Here is a 24,214-nt window from a genome sequence, read left to right as displayed (position 1 = left end):
AGCTTGTGCACGTAGCCTCAAAGCTACAACTTCTTGCTATTATTACAAGTTTGACTTTTAGAGCTGTTCCTCCAAGATCTTCCACCACCAACCCAACCAACACCCAGTTCTGTACGGAGGAGGGGCGTGAACCCCTAAACACCGGTTTACATATCGGGATCTTTTGGCCAGGACTTGGCTTTTATCCCTGGTCCCTGTTACAAGTCCTGATAGGGAGACATTGACTTGTAGACTAACGACCTCCAATAGGTGGCACTGGAGAGACAGCTTTCCTTCCTTCTGGAGGAGAGATAATTTGCATACTTTTTTTCAAGGGAGCTTTGCGCTGTTTTTCAGGAGCCTCATATACAGTACATCAGAAAAAAGTCAGCAAATCCTGACGATTTTGTCAGGACTATTTATTTTATTCAGTTACATAGCGCCGTTAATTCCACAGTGCTTTACAGACATTATCATCACTGTCCCCATTGGGGCTCACAATCTACATTCCCTGTCAGTATGTCTTTACGACCACCTTATGTGCATAGGGGTCTTCCTAATATCCCTCAACAGATTATGTCAAGGGACATAAGGATCAGGCAGTTTGAATCCAATCACCTGATCCTTTTGCTCTCTGGGAGATAAGTGGCTGTCAGACGATTTTCCCATAGAGAACACTGGTGCATTTGGCAGAGCGTATCTAATCTTATCTAATGGGCAGCACAGTGGCTCAGTGGTTAGCACTGTACGGTGGCTCAGTGGTTAGCACTGTACGGTGGCTCAGTGGTTAGCACTGTACGGTGGCTCAGTGGTTAGAACTGTACGGTGGCTCAGTGGTTAGAACTGTACGGTGGCTCAGTGGTTAGCACTGTACGGTGGCTCAGTGGTTAGCACTGTACGGTGGCTCAGTGGTTAGCACCGTACGGTGGCTCAGTGATTAGCACCGTACGGTGGCTCAGTGATTAGCACCGTACGGTGGCTCAGTGATTAGGACTGTACGGTGGCTCAGTCGTTAGCACTGTACGGTGGCTCAGTGGTTAGGACTGTATGGTGGCTCAATGGTTAGGACTGTATGGTGGCTCAATGGTTAGCTCTGTTGCCTTGCAGCGCTGGGGTTTTGGGTTCAAATCCCACCAAGGACAACATCTGCAACAAGTTTGTGTGTTCTCCCTGTGTTTGCGTGGCTGTCCTCCAGATTCTCTAGTTTACTCCCACACTCCAAATACATACTGAAAGGGAATGTAGATTGTGAGCCCCAATGGGGACAGTGATAATGATGATCTCTATAAGTAAATAAATGCATCTAAAATGTATGGGAACCTTAAGACTCCTTAAGTCAGCTTTGCAAAAAGAATTATTACCCATCCTCCAAAACCTGGTGGATTTTTAGAGCACATATGGGATATCCTCTAATATGAGGGTGCGGAATCTTATGGGATGTGCACCCTGAGGTTTGGGCAGGGGGGTGCAGTCATCAGGTTTCTCATGAACTGCAACACCTTGTCCTCCCCTCCCTGGAAAGACAGAACTAGACTGTGACTCTTGTCCGAAAAAAGATGTGGCAGTCAATTTTAAAGTTGGGAGTAAGACGAGCTCTTCCTAAGCTTCCACAAGAGAAGACCACTTATCCCTGACCCTCCTCTGGCACACTGCCTCAGAGGGTTGTGGATCCGTCTCCTCTTTGGGAGTGTTTGTGATAGACCACATCTTTGTGTACTTTTCTCTCCGTCACGTTGCACTTTTTTTCTTCATTGGGGTGAAAAAAATAGCAATCTCCTAAATGTAAAAAAATTGTGGTGTTAGGAGCCTATAAGCTGATATTCCATGGGGGGGGCACCTGCTGTCTGTGTCCTCCACTGTCCAGTGCCTTTCTTGCACAGAACCCCTCTCCTGTCTGCAGGGCCGGACTGGGACTAAAATTCAGCCCTGGCATTTGAAGTTACACAGGCCCACTAGTCACATGGTGACTATATAATATTTTTGTACAGTTGTAGGTTACAAGCAGTGAGAGGAGATTAACACGACTATATACCATGTAGTCACAGCTGTGTCCAGTATTTCAGCTCAGTCCTATTTATTGCTTTTAGGTACAGTACAGTACCTTTTGTATGCACGGTGACAGAATTCCTGGCAGACCTGCTATCCATTGGGCCACCAGACCCCCTGGTCATAGCTGCCCCTATCATACCTCCCAACTTTTGAGGAAGGGTAAGAGGGACAAAGACTGCGGCGCGCGCAGCACGCCGCTGCAAATTTTAAGCTACGCCCGGCCACACCCATTCCACAACTAGTCACACCCATGTCCACGCCTAATCGCACCCATTTAGCACTGCTGATCACACTGACTGGTACTGAGGGCACAGTGACTGGCATTATGGGCACACTGACTGGCACTAAGGAAGAGAGAAAACAGAGAGAGAGAGAGAGAAAAAAGAAAAAAAAGAAAGAAAGAAAGAGGGGAAAAAAGAAAGAAAGAACAGAGAGAGACAGTGAAAGAACAGAGAGAGAGAGAAAGAAAGAGGGGAAAGAAAGAACAGAGAGAGACAGAGAAAGAATAGAGAGAAAGAAAGAGGGGAAAGAAAGAACAGAGAGAGACAGAGAAAGAATAGAGAGAGAAAGAAGTAAAGAAAAGAAAGAAAGAAAGAAAGAAAGGAAAGAAAAAGAAAGAAAGAGGGGAAAGAAAGAACAGAGAGAGAGAAAAAGAAAATGAGGGAAAGACAGAACAGAGAATGAGAAAGAACAGAGAAAGAAAGAAAAAGAGAGAAAGAAATAAAGAAAGATTCTATAAAGATACTATAGCAGCCCGGCTCCCATTGTAATGCCCACCTGAGCCTCCCGATGCAGGACCTATCATGATCCGCTCACAAGGCCGACATCCCCGATTCCAAGGCGATCCTGCTGTCTGCGCTGTCGGAGGAGGACACGGTGATGGATCTGAAGCATTCCTGGTTCTGTTACATTCTCCTTAAGAAATTATCTCATTTCCGGTCAGCTTCAAGCACATCACTTCAGGTGGAACATCACGTGTGTGTTTTAAAATGCTCCTCGGGGCTCCGCCGTGTACTCCTGTGTCCGTGGGAAAAGCCCGCTTTGTATGCTTTGTACACACTTGGCTCCGCTCCGTACATCCCGTACACATAAGGCTCCGCTCCGTATACCCCAAACACACGCAGCTCCGCTCGGTACACCAAGTACACACGCGGCTCCGCTCCGTACACCTTGTACACGCGGCTCTGTTCCGTACACCTCATACACACACGGCTCCTCTCCATACACTTCGTACACACGCGGCTGCGCTCCGTACACTTCGTACACACGCGGCTCCACTTCGTACACACGCGGCTCCGCTCCGTACACCTCGTACACACACGGCTCTGCTCCGTACACCTCGTACACACACGGCTCTGCTCTGTACACCTCGTACACGCGGCTCTGTTCCGTACACCTCGTGCACGCGGCTCCACTCCATACACCTCGCGCACGCGGCTCCGCTCCATACACCTCGCGCACGCGGCTCCGCTCCATACACCTCGCGCACGCGGCTCCGCTCCGTACACCTCGTACACGCGGCTCCGTTCCGTACACCTCGTACACACACGGCTCCGCTCCGTACACCTCGTGCACGCGGCTCCTCTCCGTACACCTCGTACACACGGCTCCGCTCCGTACACCTCGTACACACGCGGCTCCGCTCCGTACACCTCGTACACACACGGCTCCGCTCCGTACACCTCGTACACACACGGCTCGGCTCCATACACCTCGTACACACACGGCTCCGCTCCGTACACCTCGTACACACACGGCTCCTCTCCGTACACCTCGTACACACACGGCTCCGCTCCGTACACCTCGTACACACGCGGCTCCGCTCCATACACCTCGTACACACACGGCTCCGCTCCGTACACCTCGTACACACACGGCTCCGCTCCATACACCTCGTACACACACGGCTCCGCTCCGTACACCTCGCACACACACGGCTCCGCTCCATACACCTCGTACACACGGCTCCGCTCCGTACACCTCATACACACACGACTCCGCTCAGTACACCCCACACACATACAGCCCTGCTACATCTACCCTGTAAACCCCTCCTGACCCCACACATACTTATCTCATCCAGCACCATGACAACAGCACAGCAGAGTCCTGCAGACACCAAGAGGCAAGGCTGTGCGCACAGGACCTGTGATGAGGTCACAGGAGGGGCGGAGTCAGGGGTCACATGATCAGGGGTCTGGACAAAGGCTCCTGATCATGTGACCCCCTGACTCCTCTCCTCCTGTGACCTCATCACAGGTCCTGCGAACAGAGAAGGCAAGCGACACTGTGAGTGGCTGCGGGGGGGAGGGGGTCTCATGCTGCGGCGAGGATGGGGTGCGTGGGGGAGGCGTGGCGGCTTATCTCCCTGCAGTGCGGGAGGAACTTGGAAACTATCGGGCCGGCGGCAGGAGCCACAGTGGCCGCAGCAGCTGACAAGCGGCCATTTGATCGGGCGCTGCCGCCCGCGGCCCACATGACAGCGGCCCAGCGGGAAAATGCCCGGTTGGTTATATTGCCAATCCGGGCCTGCCTGTCTGCTCCAGTCCCCTCTAGAAAGGAGCTGAACCACTTCACACTGAATAAAGCCCAATACCTAGAATCAGATCCATGAATTCTATTGGGAATGACATTGTAAGCGATTCTGCTCTTATTCCAGAAAGTAATAAAATGAAAAAGTCGCATTATGTTATATTTCCTCCTCCGTTTGCAAGAATACAAAGTAATCATTTTACAAGCCAAAGTGTCACTTTGGCAGAGCGCTTTAAAATCTCAGCAAAAACCAGCAGAGATGGCATCGACCTAAGGATTTATTCTAACAATTTAGAGGAGAGGAGGCTGCAAAGCCGCTGGGTTATACTGCTATGGGCCGAGCTCCTGGAGCACTGATACTATGTGTTCGATAGGGGCCAGGCATATTGACTTTACCGATACATTAACAGCACTGATGTCATGCTATGACGGTCTTCGGTAAGGAAGGGGGGCCTCAAACTGTCCATGGAACTGGGACCCTAACTATCCCTGTCCCGGGGGCACTCTTGAAGGTACAGAGGCCCCAATCTCTGACCTAACTATGCTCCGGTTAATCTGTCCCTTCCGGCACCCCATAAGGCATGGGACAGAAATGTAAAACAGGCAAAACAGGGATAACAGAAAATCTGAATCATGCAAAAGCACTAACCAACAATAGGGAGGAGGATAGGGACAGGGAGGAACATACTAAACGGGAACAGGGACCAGGAGATAAATGAAGCATTGCACAGTTTCCATATAATTCAGTGGGTTCACCATGTGATACATAGGCATTCTGGGTCCTCCAGGACAAGATCAAAAATCCATCTAGTTACACAATAAGACCTGCCCAGTCTGCAATATGTATCCCACCAAGAACAACATCTGCAAGGAGTTTGTATGTTCTCCCCGTGTTTGCGTGGGTTTCCTCCGAGTTCTCCGGTTTCCTCCCACATTCCAAAGACATACTGATAGGGAATCTAGATTGTGAGCCCCAATGGGGACAGTGATGGTGTCTGTAAAGCGCTGTTTAATATGATGGCGTTATATAAGAAACACATAATAGTCAATAAATAATATTTTGATTTACCAAGTAGAAATATTTGAAAGCCATAAAAATCTTGTATCGTAATATTGCTCGTCACCCAGAGAGAGTGGCACAAAAAGATGATTCAAGAATTTTAGGTTTACTTTACTGTTTAATTTTATTGTTAGCACTTTTTTTTTTTTTTTTTTTACTTATGACCGTAGTAGTGGTCTGGCTGCATAGATGCTTGTTCCTCAAAATTATTAGCAATTAACAAGAATTGCAATTTTTTTTGTATCGAACCTGTCATGAGAAATGAAGCAGAGAAGTCTTATGCAAATAAGGGTGGATGTGCACTGGGGGCGTGTCAATGCTGCTTCTTTCAAGTGTATTGTCACACCCCCACTACACATATAGCCTGATTTGCATATAGCTTCTATGCTATTATTTTTTATGATATCTACAAAAAAGTTATAATTTTTATATTGGGGGACAAGCACCTATACCGCTCGGCCAATCCTTCCATAAATAAAAATGTGTTGACAGGTTCCCTTTAATTGCAGTTCGGAGCACGACTAAAGGGCAGAAAAAGCTCTATACACTCAGCATTAGTCATGTGTTGCTTCAAAGCTCCAGTAAAAAATATATTTGCCATCTGTTTAAGACATCACAAAACACAACAGTACAGATATTACACAAACGCACAGTGTATGTCCCCCCTGAGTCACCGCTGCCCTCCCACCCACCACACTGACAGATAGGGAAAGCTGTTCCTTCTTACTCACTGTTAGATAATGTGCCATGTAATCGCTGCCTAATTACTAAAAATCTGTTTATTTTTACACCCTCCATGCTAACTATCCCTCTTCTTCTATACGATGCCTGGCCCGGTGCCAGTATCACCCAATACAACCTGCAACATTGTATAAAAATGTATCAGTGTTCAACAAAAGATCACAAAGTCACCAGTAAGTTCTAAAGGGTAAAAGTGTCATTTTGGAAAACTTTTTGTGATAAGGACATTTCAAAAGTTTTGATCGGTGGAGGTTCGGGGACAGAGACAAACGCTGTGCGCTAAAACGAAGGAGCAGAAACGCGCCGCCGAAAGGCGAGTCCGTCCTCCATAGACTTTCTGTAAGTTGAGCTTAGCGCTTCTGATCAAAACGTCAGACGTGTTTCTATGACAAGTCCAAAACTTTTTTGAGATGACCGTTACATTTTAGGGCAGTTTCACACGTCCAGATAATTCCGGTACTGGAAAAACCGGTACCGGAGCTATCCGTGTCCGTGTGGATACGTAGGCCATCTGTGTGACATCCGTGTGCTATCCGTATGTCCGTGTATTGGAAAAATAAGTTTCAATGTTAACCCTTTGACTTTTAAAAACGCACACGGATCGCACACGGACAGCATCCGTGTGCAGCACGTGTTTACACGGACCCATTGACTTGTATGGGTCCGTGTGATCCGTGCTGTTACACAAAAACGGACATGTCAGCGTGTTTTGCACATGGACACACGGTCAGTGAAAACGCGCTGACATCTGCATAGACACATTCATGAGAATGTGTCTACGTGTGTCAGTGTCTCCGGTACGTGAGAAAACTGTCACTACACGTACCGGAGACACTGACGTGTGAAACTGCCCTTATGTACAGTCATGGCCAAAAGTTTTGAGAATGACACAAATACTATATTTTCACATGATCTGCTGGCCTCTGGTTTTTATGTGTGTTTGTCAGATGTTTTTATCACATACAGAAATATAATTGCAATCATATTATGAGTAACAAAAGGTTATATTGACAGTTAGAATGAGTTAATGCAGCAAGTCAATATTTGCAGTGTTGACCCTTCTTCTTCAGGACCTCAGCAGTTCTCCCTGGCATGCTCTCAATCAACTTCTGGATCAAATCCTGACTGATAGCAGTCCATTCTTGCAAAATCAATGCTTTTATTTTGTCTGAATTTGAAGGTTTTTGTTTGTCCACCCGTCTCTTGATGATTGACCACAAGTTCTCAATGGGATTAAGATCTGGGGAGTTTCCAGGCCATGGTCCCAAAATCTCTGTTTTGTTCCCTGAGCCATTTAGTTATCACCTTTGCTTTATGGCAAGGTGCTCCATCATGTTGAAAAAGGCATTGTTGATCGCCAAACTGCTCTTGGACGGTTGGGAGAAGTTGCTCTTGGAGGACATTCTGGTACCATTCTTTATTCATGGCTGTGTTTTTAGGCAAGACTGAGAGAGAGCCCATTCCCTTGGCTGAGAAGCCACCCCACACATGAATGGTTTCAGGATGCTTGACAGTTGGCATGAGACAAGACTGGTGGTAGCGCTCACCTGGTCTTCTCCGAATAAGCCGTTTTCCAGATGTCCCAAACAATCGAAAAGGGGATTCATCAGAGAAAATGACTTTACCCCAGTCCTCAGCAGTCCACTCCCTGTACCTCTTGCAGAATATCAGTCTGTCCATGATGTTTTTCCTGGAGAGAAGTGGCTTCTTTGCTGCCCTCCTTGAGACCAGGCCTTGCTCCAAGAGTCTCCGCCTCACAGTGCGTGCAGATGCACTCACACCTGCCTGCTGCCATTCCTGAGCAAGCTCTGCACTGCTGGTAGCCCGATCCTGCAGCTGAAACACTTTTAAGAGACGGTCCTGACGCTTGCTGGTCTTTCTTGGGCACCCTGGAGCCTTTTTGGCAACAAGGGGACCTCTCTCCTTGAAGTTCTTGATGATGTGATAGATTGTTGACTGAGGTGCAATCTTTCTAGCTGCGATACTCTTCCCTGTTAGGCCATTTTTGTGCAGTGCAATGATGACTGCACGTGTTTCTTTAGAGATAACCATGGTTATCAGAAGAGAAACAATGATGCCAAGCACCAGCCTCCTTTTAAAGTGTCCAGTGGTGTCATTCTTACTTAATCATGACAGATTGATCTCCAGCCCTGTCCTCATCAACACCCACACCTGTGCTAATGGAGCAATCACTGAAACGGTGTTAGCTGGTCCTTTAAGGCAGGGCTGCAATGATGTTGAAATGTGTTTTGGGGGATAAAGTTAATTTTCTAGGCAAATATTGACTTTGCAAGTAATTGCTGTTAAGCTGATCACTCTTTATAACATTCTGGAGTATATGCAAATTGCCATTAGAAAAAATGAAGCAGTAGACTTTGTAAAAATTAATATTTGTGCCATTCTCTAAACTTTTGGCCATGACTGTAGAGCTCTGTCCAGTGGATAATCTTCTATCCATTTATTTCTGGTTTATAGCCGCCCCTGGAACAGCGGAGAGATAACTATCATGGCCGTCATTAAAGCTCCAGATGTTGCAATCCAATGATCACTGAACTGCAAGTTATACATCTGTACGGGAGAGGACAATGGTATGGCAATAAAAGTCCGGGCCCCTGTAACGAGAACCCACAAGCTCTACTGGCCAGGGACAACCAGTATCTAAAAAATGTCCTAAATATAAAGTCTGATTTTCTGGACAATTTTCTGAGAATGCAGTGAAAAAATATTTTTGGAAAACAGTGATCCCGCTCCTGATATACGCTGCAAAGATAAAAGGTGCAAAACATGCAGCCAAGTACAGAACCTTGTGTTTAAAGGGGTCTATACATCCCTTAAAGGGGATGTGCGGGATTGGGACTCAAGTCTGCAGTCACTCTGTGAATTCTCACAGCGCAAAGTAACAAAATTCTCCACAAATTGAATGGAAGCATGTAATTTATATACTTCCGACCACATTCCAACTAGACTTGTCAATTCACTCGTATTGTGCGAGGCTGTGTACGTCTAGTGGTCACGTGACAGCATGATTGCAAACCGCCTACTTGCAGTCACATGCCCGCCCATTGCCACCACCAGAGAATCCTGACCTCAAGCACAGTATCAGCTGTGAGGATTCACAAGTCTGCAGTCACATAGAGTGATTGCAGACATGAAGCCCAATCCTGGACAACCCCTATAGGGATATGAGCAGACAACAATACTGTAACTTGAGACTCCTGGAACCCAATAGCAAATCTGTATCTATGGCGCATTTATACCCTGTTAGGTGTTATTATTTCAACTCGGACACATACTTACATGATGCCATTGTGTCCATGTGCAGTCACCACTAGGGGGAGCTGTGATCACTGTATACGGTGCTATTACTGTGCTCCCTCTAGTGGTGACTGCAGACAGGCAGAACTGTACCATGCAATGTAGTGACCCCATCCTAATTCAGGACTGCCGATCAGGTGCACGGGCGTCTGACCCATATTGCTAGGTGGCTTTTCTAACGCACCAGCATGCTAACCTCAGAGTCCATTATAGATGGTAGTTTTCCCTTGGTTTGGTTGTCTTTGCCACCTGGTTAGATCATCCAAGAATATTAGCTCTGTCTTCTACAAAGAAATATTAGGAATGGAACCAATTAGCACAGAATTTGTGAGATTTGGATAAATGGTCCTATAGGGATGTCCCCATCTCCCGCGGTCCTGCACAGGGCTGTATACTTTATATTACTCTGGGATATTCTTTAGGATTTTCATTGCATTTTACGACCACAAACCACATGTGAGAATAATCTCCCGAGCTGTTTCCTATTATGTGGGAGCACAAAATGCAGATCAGCCCGCCACGAAAAGATTCCTCTACATCCCCACTATGTCCCCAGGCATCCGGGTACCACTCGTCCCTCTAAATCAGGCCAATCCTGGCGCGTCAGATGCCCGCCGACCGGGCTTGCTGTGTTGTTTCTGTTGCCAGGTGACATGAATGTTTTGACTTATAGAGATCCCAGGGTAGCTGCACAACACATGTGAACGTACAACGCTCCTTTATGAGCAGCACATCTGGTTTGGATTCTGGACTCGGGTCCTTTTCTTCAAGGTGCGCAATAAACTGTAAGGTCTCAGTCCAAGACGTCTGCAGATTATGCTGTCATCATTGTTATAGTTACATTCTGTGAAAATTAGGCTCAGCTGTCACTTGTTGTAAGCAAGATGCAGTCCTGTACAGTGTGGAAGCGGAGTCCCAAAAATGTGCTAATAAGTGGAGAAAGTAAACGTTCCTTTATTCCTGGAAAACCTGACAATTCAGTACTGACAAAGAACAATGCAAAGGTTTATCCAACTCTGAAACATGTCACATGCAACGTAGTGTCACATTACTGATCCTGAGTTACCTCCTGTATTATACTCCAGAGCTGCACTCACTATTCTGCTGGTGCAGTCACTGTGTACATACATTACATTACTGATCCTGAGTTACCTCCTGTATTATACCCCAGAGCTGCACTCAATATTCTGCTGGTGCAGTCACTGTGTACATACATTACATTACTGATCCTGAGTTACATCCTGTATTATACTCCAGAGCTGCACTCACTATTCTGCTGGTGCAGTCACTGTATACATACATTACATTACTGATCCTGAGTTACATCCTGTATTATACTCCAGAGCTGCACTCACTATTCTGCTGGTGCAGTCACTGTATACATACATTACATTACTGATCCTGAGTTACATCCTATATTATACTCCAGAGCTGCACTCACTATTCTGCTGGTGCAGTCACTGTAAACATACATTACTGATCCTGAGTTACATCCTGTATTATACTCCAGAGCTGCACTCACAATTCTGCTGGTGCAGTCACTGTGTACATACATTACATTACTGATCCTGAGTTACATCCTGTACTATATCCCAGAGCTGCACTCACTATTCTGCTGGTGCAGTCACTGTGTACATACATTACATTACTGATCCTGAGTTGCATCCTGTATTATACTCCAGAGCTGCACTCATTATTCTGCTGGTGCAGTCACTGTGTACATACATTACATTACTGATCCTGAGTTACATCCTGTATTATACTCCAGAGCTGCACTCATTATTCTGCTGGTGCAGTCTCTGTGTACATACATTACATTACTGATCCCAAGTTACATCCTGTACTATATCCCAGAGCTGCACTCACTATTCTGCTGGTGCAGTCACTGTGTACATACATTACATTCCTGATCCTGAGTTACACCCTGTATTACACTCCAGAGCTGCACTCACTATTCTGCTGCTGCAGTCACTGTGTACATACATTACATTACTGATCCCAAGTTACATCCTGTACTATATCCCAGAGCTGCACTCACTATTCTGCTGGTGTAGTCACTGTGTACATACATTACATTACTGATCCTGAGTTACATCCTGTATTATACTCCAGAGCTGCACTCACTATTCTGCTGGTGCAGTCACTGTGTACATACATTACATTACTGATCCTGAGTTACATCCTGTATTATACTCCAGAGCTGCACTCACTATTCTGCTGGTGCAGTCACTGTGTACATACATTACATTACTGATCCTGAGTTACATCCTGTATTATACTCCAGAGCTGCACTCATTATTCTGCTGGTGCAGTCACTGTGTACATACATTACATTACTGATCCTGAGTTACATTCTGCATTATACCCCAGAGCTGCACTCACTATTCTGCTGGTGCAGTCACTGTGCACATACACACATGCTGAGAGTCACAGTATTGAAACTTCGTAAAGGAGCTCTCCGCCTTAAAACCAGAATCTGCTTAAAGGCTTTAGGCCGGGGTCATACTAGCGATGAATACGGACGAGTGCTATGGGGCAGCTCCCATCAGCGTTTTTTTCCTTGGCCTCATTCTACATGTGAGTGAAATCGCAGAATGCTGTGATTGTCACCGGCACTCGGCCGAGTCTCGGCTCACTCGCACCTATATAAGTCTATGGGTGTGAGTGACACAGCGCACATCACTCGGATATCATCCCAGCGCAGTGCGATATACGCCGATCGCCCGGCAATGGAGGAGATGGAGAAATTTCTTTCTCCGCCTCCTCCGCAGCTGCGCTCCGATCTGCTCTGTGTGGAGGCTCAGTCTCATGACGCTCGGCTCCCACTCGCAGCAGAGCAGGAGCCGAAGGTCATTAGCATGTCGCATCGGATGCCATACGCTAGTGTGACCCCGGCCTTAGAGCGATTTCAGTTTGGCTTTTGTTGTCATTGTCACAATGAAGTTATTAAATAAAACAATGTATCAATGATTATAAACATTTTAATGATATAATAAAATAATAATTTAGAAAAAAAAAAACAACATTTTAAAAACACCCAGAAAGATGAAAAATGTTGAAGGATAAAAATGAATCGACCGGCGCATAAATAAGTGAAAGCAAATTAAAAACAGCGCAATAAAAGATGAAGCTCTTTATGGCATTAATCTGGTAAATGCAGAGGCTGGGAGCGCTGGGCCTGGCGGGGAGCCAGGGTGTTAACTGAGATGTATATCAGAAGCTTCATCCTGAGGACCTCCATCCTCTGCAGCTGATGTGACACTCTTGTTAGTGCTTTGTGTAGCAATTTTTTTTTATATAAATGCATGTATTTTAGGCTAAAACCACATTTGTATCTTGTGTCATTAACATTTTTGGAGAGTTTAGTCTTTATAAGGCTCTATTTTTTCCCCATGACATTGCTGGCTGTATAATGACTAAACTGAGATACTGTCAGTGAGATCTCTGTGATGGAAGGAGGTTTATTGCTCTTATCTCTTCTGCTGAGCTCCTGTACGCAGAATTATGACTACATCAAAGTAGAGGCCATCATGTATCGCAATGTCCCTGATTCTTAGGACTGAAGACCCCTTTACATTTAGCGATGCACCAGCGATCCCGACCACGATATGACGCGGTCAGGATCGCTGGTGCATCGCTAAATGGTCGCTAGTGAGCTGCCAAACAGGCAGATCTCACCAGCGATGCAGCAGCGGTCGGCGGTCGCACTTACCTTTCAGACGTGGCGAGGGTGACGTCTTCCACCTGCATCCATGGCACGCTCGTCGACGCCAGCAGGAAGCCAACGCCGAGAAATAGACCAGGACGATCTCGCGCGATCAATGATAGCCAGCGGGGAGCCGGTCGGAGGTAAGTATCACATGTAGCGATATCGCTATGTGTGAAGCCCCCATAAGGTTTAGAGCTTTAATTTAGCCACAATGAAAATCAATCTCATGTGATACATACAGTTGTGGCCAAAAGTATTGACACCCCTGCAATTCTGTCAGATAATACTCAGTTTCTTCCTGAAAATGATTGCAAACACAAATTCTTTGGTATTATTATCTTCATTTAATTTGTCTTAAATGAAAAAACACAAAAAGAATTGTCCTAAAGCCAAATTGGATATAATTCCACACCAAACATAAAAAAGAGGGTGGACAAAAGTATTGGCACTGTTCGAAAAATCATGTGATGCTTCTCTAATTTGTGTAATTAACAGCACCTGTAACTTACCTGTGGCACCTAACAGGTGTTGGCAATAACTAAATCACACTTGCAGCCAGTTGACATGGATTAAAGTTGACTCAACCTCTGTCCTGTGTCCTTGTGTGTACCACATTGAGCATGGAGAAAAGAAAGAAGACCAAAGAACTGTCTGAGGACTTGAGAAACCAAATTGTGAGGAAGCATGAGCAATCTCAAGGCTACAAGTCCATCTCCAAAGACCTGAATGTACCTGTGTCTACCGTGCGCAGTGTCATCAAGAAGTTTAAAGCCCATGGCACTGTGGCTAACCTCCCTAGATGTGGACGGAAAAGAAAAATTGACAAGAGATTTCAACGCAAGATTGTGCGGATGTTAGATAAAGAACCTCCACTAACATCCAAACAAGTTCAAGCTGCCCTGCAGTCCGAGGGTACAACAGTGTCAACCCGTACTATCCGTCGGCGTCTGAATGAAAAGGGACTGTATGGTAGGAGACCCAGGAAGACCCCACTTCTTACCCCGAGACATAAAAAAGCCAGGCTGGAGTTTGCCAAAACTTACCTGAAAAAGCCTAAAACGTTTTGGAAGAATGTTCTCTGGTCAGATGAGACAAAAGTAGAGCTTTTTGGGCAAAGGCATCAACATAGAGTTTACAGGAGAGAAAAAGAGGCATTCAAAGAAAAGAACACGGTCCCTACAGTCAAACATGGCGGAGGTTCCCTGATGTTTTGGGGTTGCTTTGCTGCCTCTGGCACTGGACTGCTTGACCGTGTGCATGGCATTATGAAGTCTGAAGACTACCAACAAATTTTGCAGCATAATGTAGGGCCCAGTGTGAGAAAGCTGGGTCTCCCTCAGAGGTCATGGGTCTTCCAGCAGGACAATGACCCAAAACACACTTCAAAAAGCACTAGAAAATGGTTTGAGAGAAAGCACTGGAGACTTCTAAGGTGGCCAGCAATGAGTCCAGACCTGAATCCCATAGAACACCTGTGGAGAGATCTAAAAATGGCAGTTTGGAGAAGGCACCCTTCAAATATCAGGGACCTGGAGCAGTTTGCCAAAGAAGAATGGTCTAAAATTCCAGTAGAGCATTTTAAGAAACTCATTGATGGTTACCGGAAGCGGTTGGTCGCAGTTATTTTGGCTAAAGGTTGTGCAACCAAGTATTAGGCTGAGGGTGCCAATAATTTTGTCTGGCCCATTTTTGGAGTTGTGTGTGAAATGATCAATGTTTTGCTTTTTTCTTCATTCTCTTTTGTGTTTTTTCATTTACGACAAATTAAATGAAGATAATAATATCAAAGAATTTGTGTTTGCAATAATTTTCAGGAAGAAACTGAGTATTATCTGACAGAATTGCAGGGGTGTCAATACTTTTGGCCACAGCTGTAGAGTCTCTTCTTTGGGCTTTCTTGGATTTTGGTTCAGTTCTGGGCGCCCCTTGTGACTCCACAGCCCCGGCCTAGTCCGCACTGTATAACGCTCCGGCCATTACAGCACAATATCCCTCTAGTCTCTCGCATTATTTTACAGATGTCTCAGTAATGAACGGGATCATAAACCAGAGCTCTTGGCAGGAGGTTTTCCAGTCCAAACTCCCTTACCACACCCGCTCTCCTTGGCTCTCCGGGGAACACGAGATTTAATAGAGCTGAGTGTCTGGCGCAGAGAAGAAGCTGAATGTTCCCCTCCCCCAAGTTCCTTATTAACAAACCTGGGTAATGGTTCATTTAAGGTAGTGGTCTGCAACCTGTGACTGTCCAATGGAGAAGAAACAAGCACTGTGACTGTTCAGCCCCGTCATAGGGGCAGTATATGCATCCATTTACGAATTATATCTGCAACTGACACTATTTAAAAGGGTTGTCCAGAAATGATGATGTTGTTGGCCTATCCTAAAGGCCCCATACACATTGGTCCAATGTTGGCCGAACCTGCAAATGGCAGACAGGACTGCCACCAGGAATTTCAGAGCCCCCTTGAGACTCTGCCCAGGCTCCACCCCAGCTCTGTCTCCACCACAGCTTCACCTTCACCTCCACCATCACATATATAGCCATCAGCTTTGGTTTTGGCCTAAAGATTTTTTAAGCCGCCTTCACGACAAGGTAGACTGTTTTGGCTGGGCCCTATTCTACTCTAACCTATTAAATATTTCTTAAAATACCAAAAACTCTTTTTTGGTATATTATTATTTGCTTTTCTTTAAGGGAATGGGTCACATACATTTTTTTAAATTACCATTAATACCACATACAAGGGACAAATACCGCCTCACCATGACCAGGCCACATATTACCACCACATAGTGACCGAATAATACCACATACTGTACAAGGAGTATAGGCCGGTGAGTCTGACTTCTATACCAGGAAAGATCTTTGAACAAATTATTAAACAACATGTATGTCAATACCTGGATAAGAATGAAGTGATTAAACAGAGTCTGCATGGGTTTGTAACTAATAAGTCATGTCAGACTAACTTAATTTCCTTCTATGACGGTATCACTGATTGGGTGGATCAAGGAAATGCTGTAGATATAGTATATCTTGACTTCAGCAAAGCATTTGACAAAGTCTCTCATACAATCCTTATTGAAAAAATGACTGAGTATGGAATGGACAAGGCAACTGTTAGGTGGATTCATAACTGGCTTAGTGATCGGACCCAAAGAGTGGTCGTAAATGGCTGCACATCCAGTTGGAAGAATGTCTCAAGTGGGGTACCACAGGGCTCTGTCCTGGGCCCTGTATTGTTCAACATCTTTATCAACGATTTAGATGAAGGAATTGAGGGTAAACTGATTAAATTTGCTGATGACACAAAGCTAGGAGGGATAGCTAATACTAGAGAAGAGAGAGAGAGGATTCAAAAAGATTTAAATAAACTGGAGAAGTGGGCAGCAACTAACAGAATGGTTTTTAACAGGGAGAAATGCAAAGTACTACATCTGGGCAATAAAAATGAAAAAAGCATATATAGAATGGGAGGAATAGGGCTAAGTGACAGCACATGTGAAAAAGACTTGGGTATACTAATAGATCACAGACTGAATATGAGTCAACAGTGTGATGCAGCAGCAAAAAAGGCAAATGCAATTCTAGGATGTATTAACAGAAGCATACAGTCTAGATCACGTGAAGTCATTATTTCCCTCTACTCCTCTTTGGTCAGACCTCATCTGGAATATTGTGTCCAGTTTTGGGCACCACATTTTAAAAAAGACATCAACAAACTGGAGCAAGTTCAGAAAAGAGCGACCAGAATGGTGACCGGTCTGCAAACCCTGTCTTATGAGGAAAGGTTGCAGGATTTGGGATTGTTTAGTTTGCAAAAGAGAAGGCTGAGAGGAGACTTAATAGCTGTCTACAAATATCTAAAGGGCTGTCACATTGTAGAAGGATCAACTTTATTCTCATTTGCACAAGGAAAGACTAGAAGCAATGGGATGAAACTGAATGGGAAGAGACACAGATTAGATATTAGAAAAAACTTTTTGACAGTTAGAGTGATCAATGAGTGGAACAGGCTGCCACGAGCAGTGGTGAGTTCTCCTTCAATGGAAGTCTTCAAACAGAGGCTGGACAGACATCTGACTGGGATGATTTAGCGAATCCTGCTTTGAGCAGGGGGTTGGACCAGATGGCCCAGGAGGTCCCTTCCAACTCTACGATTCTATGATTCTATGATTCTAAGGAGCAAATACTGTCACACCATGACCAGATCACATATTACCACCACATACTGACCGAATAATACCACATACAAGGGACAAATACCACCACACCATGACCAAACAACATATTACCACCACAGTGACCGAATAATACCACGTACAAGTGACAAATACCGCCACACCATGACCAGATCACATATTACCACCACATAGTGATCGAATAATACCATGTACAAGGGACAAATACCATCAAACCATGTCCGGACCACATATTATCACCACATAGTGACCAAGTAATACCACATATAAGGAACAATTCCCGCCACATGTATACACAGTTGTGCTCAAAAGTTTACATACCCCAGCAGAATTTTTGCTTTCTTGGCCTTTTTTCAGAGAATATGAATGATAACACACACATCCCCAAAAAAATCAGCGATCCACCTCCATGCTTTACAGTAGGAATGGTGTTTGTTTCATCATAGGCCTTGCTAACCTCTCTCCAAATGTAACGTTTATGATTGTGGCCAAAAAGTTCAATTTTGGTCCCATCACTCCAAATTACCTTGTTCCAGAAGTGGAGGCTTGTCTCTGTTCTATTTTGCGTATTGATACTTTGTGGCATTTGCGCAGTAATGGCTTTCTTCTGGAGACTCGACCATGCAGCCCATTTTTCTTCAAGTGCCTCCTTATTGTGCATCTTGAAACAGCCACACCGCTCATTTTCAGAGAGTCCAGTATTTCAGCTATTGTTATTTGTGGATTTTTCTTTGCATCACAAACATTTTTCCTGGCAGTTGTGGACAACATTTTGGTTGGTCTACCTGACCGTGATTTTGTTTTTACAGAGCCCCTGATTTTCCATTTGTTAATCACAGCTTGAACACTGCTGACTGGCATTATCAATTCCTTGGATATCTTTTTGGATCCCTTTCCTGTTTTATACAGTTCAACTACCTTTTCCCATAGATCTGTTGAGTTGACAGTTCTTTTGCTTTCTCTATGACTCACAATCCAGAAATGACAGTGGCTGGATGAAAGATGCAAGAGTCTGTCTGGATCCCAGAAACTCGCTCAGCTTTTATGCACACACACTGATTACAAGCAAACAGGTCACAGGTGAGGATGTTACCTTTAGTAGCCAAACCCATTTGTGTCAACTTCTGTGCATGTTATCAGGCCAAAATCACCAGGGTATGTGAAGCTTTGATCAGGGTCATTTGGATGTTTTGGGTTGTCATTATGATTTAAATAGAGAAAACACAGTAGTTTGACAATGTATAACTTCACACAACCACTAACCATGAGTGGAGAAAAAGTTTTGGTGTTAACACTCACACTCACTGAAAAAAGGCCAAGAAAGCAAAAATTCAGCCGGGGTATGTAAACTTTTGAGCACAACTTTATCGATGTGTTATCAGTCATTGTGCAGGAGGAGGTGAGCTGTGGCATCACCTATAGTGAATGGTGCATCCTGTGTTATCTACTGTATATAGAGGTGTTATCAGTCATTGTACAGGAGGAGGAGGTGAGCTGTGACAGAGTAGAATTGGGGAAATATATTAGCAAAATAAAATAAATAGTTTAGCATAAAATCTTACTCTTTTGACACGAAGTTCTATACTGGCAAAAATTTTAAGAAAAATAGAGTTTTTCCATCACTCGGGTCGATGGCTTCCCACTGCATCCAGTCTGAGGGTCCCAAGTCCCATTAACTTAACCTTCACTGTAAGGTCCAGAGAGCTGTGGTGGATGGGGGAGGGGGTTGATTGAATTATAGAGAGTGCGGCCTGAGTGACCACCTGCGCCCCATTCACGGTGACTTCAAAGAGGCAGAGAGAGTGCAGCCATTTACAGGTCTTTAAGTTAAAATTAAAGTGATGAAAATTCATGTTAAAGATTTTTTTTTTCTTAAATCGCATTAGTGGCAGACACATCTCCAGTCAACCAGCACTGAGAAAATGGCCTGGGGGCTACCATTAGAGCCTGCACATTGCTGAAAATGGACCCCCTGACCCCAGAATTGCTGCCTGTGGAATCCAAGCAATTGTCAGTGTCAGTCGTAGAGGGGTGCAATCACATTCCTGGAAAATCAAGATAGAGTCAACATTGTTTACTGCGGTTGGAGGGGGCAAATACTTGTGGGAAGGGGGTATGCTGATGGGTGTGGGAGTATGCTGCTGGGTGGGGAGGGTGTATGCTGATGGATGGAGAGGGGGTATGCTGATGGGTGGGGAGGGGGTATGCTGATTGATGGGGGTTATTCTGACAGCACTTATGACATGTTCTGCACCAATATTAAGTGCAGCTGTTACCTGCAGTGTGGTCTGCGGTTACCACATCAGCAGAGAGGTGTCTGGAGCAGCTCAGGCATGGGAGTACTATCATTTAAAGGGGGAAAAAAATGAGAATATACCCTATACCAAGTAGATAAGTAAATAATATCAGTACAAGTAAATGACAAAGGGTACTTGGTTAACACTATTTTGTCTAAAAAAGTGTAAAAGTCATCCCACCGCAACAAAGTGAACCCAATTGGGGTGGTCCTAACCAGTTTCTATTACTAAATGCTCCCGTTGTGTCCGCTGACCACAATGTGAATGAGGGCAGAGCAGGAGCGGGGCCGAATATTCAGACATCGTCCATGGGAAGCTACACAGACAAATTGCCTAGTTACAAAGTACAAGAAACTACTGGAAAACCAAATAAATGAGCCGGAGCATCAACTGGTATATGTGCACTATGTAGGAGCACGTTCACATTGTGGATGAATTTTATGCTTTTTTTGATCAAAATTGTGTTACCTAAGTACCCTACGTTATTTATATGTACAATTGCTTACTACAGGGTATGTGCTCATTTTTTGTTTTTTTTCTTGGATTTTGTCTGTGAAATGGCCACTGTGTGAACATGCTCTTATATCAACTTATGCTTCGTCTCGTTTCTGTGGTTTTTGCTATCATTTAAAAGGGTAATTCTATTAATTTGATTCAAAAGTCCGTATTTCTACAGGCTGTTGTAGTAACAGTGGACATCTCATCATCACAAAAATTCATTTTGGATTCTCCCTCAAGCTTCACCTGATCACTAGACTGGACTCCTCACTGCCCAGATCACTGCCAGGAAAAAAGTTGGGATTTTGGATTTCTCTTATAATAAAGAGGGGATCCCGAGATTTCCTTAAATGAAAAATGTTTTTAAAAGGTTGCAATGTTTAATGTCATTTGCTACAATGTAACATGTAGACTGCCAAAAGGGGCCAAGACCTTTGCTGCAACGCCAGGTACTAAGTGCTAGTTACTATAATGGTGTCTTTCTATGTGGAATGAGGGTCTTTGGACCTTCCAGGGGTCCTTCCTCTGCACCCCTTGATATTTTGCACTGATGCAAGGTCTGGTTACTCTTTCCAGGGTAGTCGGATACTTTGTTTTATAGCTGCTTGCTCTGGAATAATTTTATGAGTTTGCCTCCCTTGTTTGCTGCCATTTCTACACTTTTATCAGGCACATGGGAGGTGCGGCTGTTGCTTACACGCAGCTGAGGCAGCCATTAGGGGCCGGGAATCCATATTTACTAAAATGCTGCTCATCTGTCATCCATCACTGTCTCTAGAATCATAGAATCATAGAATCGTAGAGTTGGAAGGGACCTCCTGGGCCATCTGGTCCAACCCCCTGCTCAAAGCAGGATTCGCTAAATCATCTCTATTACTAGGAGAGAAGAGAAAATGTACAGGGGCGGTGGAGGGGACAATCCAAACCCATGCAAAAATTAAAGGGACAGTCCAGTTTATTCATTATTGTGCCGTAGAAACATTCTGGAGGTTCGAAATTCATGTTCTGCCTTTTTCAGACTTATTGACCACTAGGGGTGCTGTTTTCAAGCAAATTTTCGCAAAGCTCTTTTATTCTGCCTGCTGATAATCCAGAAAATCTGATAATTCATTTTTTCTATATCTATTGGATAATCCAGAATATCTAGTATTTCAGAACAATCAGGTCCCAATATTGCCGGATGAAAGGAATTTTTTTCCATTATCTTTCGAATCTATAGCCAAAATGATATCAAGGCACAAATGAAGCCGTGCATGTTGTTTTCTATGTGAATGGGTGACATGTGGAAAGAATCACCCTATAGGCGAGGGTTGTGGTTTTGGTAAATCATGTGGGCATGTTACGTAGCAAAATGATCAAATCGAAAATGAAACGTACAACCCAGAGATGGCAGAGGGGAATTTCTGTGCCAGGGTGAGAAGTTCTGCACCTATGAAGTGCCCTTTAAAAAATACCACAAAGTACAGTAAACAATCAGACCACCCTGGAAGTTTTCATGAAGGGGGATTTCAGCTCTGAAGGACCCATTACTGTAAGCGAGTGGGCTCCCTATGTAAAATCTTGCTATAAGCAGAGTCTGGTATTTTATGTGTATTTTTTTTTTAAGTGAAACTGATCATTAACATTGTCAATAATAAAAAAAAAAAAAAACTTCTCTACAGTGATATAATATCAGCTTCTGGGAAATCTGGGTGATGTCCAGAATTCAGCTACTATAAGGGATGCCATTCAACTTTCCCAGGCTCCAGAAAAGCCTATCTATCCAATTATGTATCAGAACGTTTCCTCTTCCTCCCGTCATCCCGCGGAGGTAGCCCATGTGACCAAGAGGAGGGACACCATTCCTGGGTCGTTTTGCCCCATTTATTAATTGGTGATGAGAACCTGCAGCGGACTCCTCTCTACAGAGGCGCAAAGGTGGGGTATTGGCCATAGGGTATACTAGTCTACCGTCCCAGGAGATTCCCAAACTTTGGAGAGATCTCCCATAACTCATGAAAGTGCACACCATCTTCCTGCGTACCATGGTTAGACTCCTCATAACAGAATGGATAAGCTTTTTGTTTCTTGCCCAGGACACTAGGTGTGATAGACCCCTGGCTAAAGAGGACTACATGGGGTGTAAGCAAAGAACTGGGGTTCTGAGGTTGGACCTGGAGTTTAAGTTAATTTTAGTGATTCTTTTGGGGTCTGGTCTGCCATCTGAATCGAGGGTCTGTGTATGGACCTGAATGTATTCTGGTGTGTGATGAAAGCATGAGGTTCTGCCCCAGGACCAGCTGGAGAATGCACAAAACCAAACTGGACCATGGGCAGTATGAATCAGACAATGGCTACACATATGCAGACATGTATCCTTAATGCAACATTGTTTCAGAGAAAACATACTTAGAAAAGCCGTCCGGGAGACTGTGTCTTTGCTAACTAGTCCAATACGGTCCCCAGTCTGCCTCTCACTGCCTGCTGGTAGCGCAGCCTCTGTGACCCGCGGTAACCCTGATGACGTCACTGCCGGTTACTAAAGCTGCTCTCGCACCAGCTCATTCACTAGTGGAACTCAGCCTGGACGGTTGCATCTTAGCATCGTCCAGACTGAAAACTATTTCTCCCCAAACATGGATTACGGCGTGGGACAGAACGACGGAGAGGTGAGGGATATGGTTGTTTTTCATTTTGGTTTTATTACTGGAGATGAGGGCTTTGGTGGAATTGGGCATTAGGTGAGTATAACTGTGTTTGTTAATTTTAAATAAAAATGTAAAAGTGTGTTTTGTTTTATTTCTAATAAAGCACTTTATTCTGTCTGTGTCTTTATTTACCATACAACTATAGGATTAGTAATGGATAGATGTCTCATAGAAGCCTCTCCATTAGTAATCAGTGGGCTTGATGTCACCTGACAATACAAAGGTGACATTAACCCCACAAATATGAACCCCTCTTGCCACCGCTACATGGCAAATGGGAAGAGCCAGGCAAAACGCCAAAATTGGGGGATCTAATAAATGTGCCTTTTCTGAGTGGCTGCTGGCCGCTATTTTTAGGCTGGGGGGCCAATATCCACGGCTCCTTACCAGCCTGAAAATACCAGCCTTCAGCTGTCTCCATTAGCTTGGCTGGTTGTCAAAAATGGGGGACCCCACGCCGTTTCCTAAAATTATTTATTTAAATAATTTAGAAAAAACTGTGTGGGGACCCCTCTATTCTTGATAACCAGCCTTGCTGAAGCTGACATCTGAGGGTTGCAGCCCCTAGCTGTGAGTTTTGCCTGGCTGGTTATCAAAAATACAGGGGAACCCATGCTAAATTTTTTATTTACTTATTTATTTATAGCGCAGGCGGCGGCTAATGAATACTCCCACCAGCCGCCTCCTGCTGTCACTGTTATTAGCGGCAGCAGGTGTAGGCTGATGGGAATAGTAGTCCCATCAGCCGCCGCCTGCTCTCGCTGTTATCAATTGCATATAACTATCATCATTCTCCCCTACTCGTGCTGATCACCGGCAAAGCAGGGGAAAATTATGAGAGCCATCTTCAGCACCTGGTGCCAGGGAACAGCGCTTACTGTACCGCTGCTTCTCAGGCGCCGATGCGTGTCACACTGATGACATCCCTGTGTGTCATCCATGTGCATGTGTGTGGGATGTTTTGCAGTCCGTGCTGCTGCCAAAAAACGGACAAGTCAGCATCACACTATCTGTGGAAACACACTGACATGTGCAGAGACCCATTCACTTGAATGGGTCTACGTGTGTAAGTCTCTCCGGAACGTGTGAAACCTGTCACCCCATGTACCAAACACACTGATATCTGAAAAAGCCCCAAGTTCTT

At 44.9% G+C, this 24,214-nt stretch overlaps 1 protein-coding gene and 1 long non-coding RNA gene across 3 annotated transcripts in view; one reads left to right on the top strand and one right to left on the bottom strand.

The window, feature by feature from the left end:
• Window positions 1-24,214, bottom strand: part of FGGY (FGGY carbohydrate kinase domain containing) — a 366,153-nt gene that overhangs the window by 328,304 nt on the left and 13,635 nt on the right. The gene's annotated exons all lie outside the window — the stretch shown is intronic.
• LOC141048718 (uncharacterized) overlaps window positions 3,867-24,214 on the top strand; it is a 71,027-nt gene continuing 50,679 nt past the window's right edge. Inside the window, exon 1 of the long non-coding RNA XR_012220125.1 lies at window positions 3,867-4,317. This is a non-coding gene — a long non-coding RNA (uncharacterized lncRNA). The remainder of the gene's footprint in view (window positions 4,318-24,214) is intronic.

The sequence above is a fragment of the Dendrobates tinctorius genome, unplaced genomic scaffold (genome assembly GCF_039654945.1).
Source record: "Dendrobates tinctorius isolate UK_male_01 unplaced genomic scaffold, ASM3965494v1 ptg000138l, whole genome shotgun sequence".
NCBI classification, from domain to species: Eukaryota; Metazoa; Chordata; class Amphibia; order Anura; family Dendrobatidae; genus Dendrobates; species Dendrobates tinctorius.
Note: the sequence above shows the minus strand (reverse complement) of the source record. Positions and strands in the feature narration are given on the sequence as shown.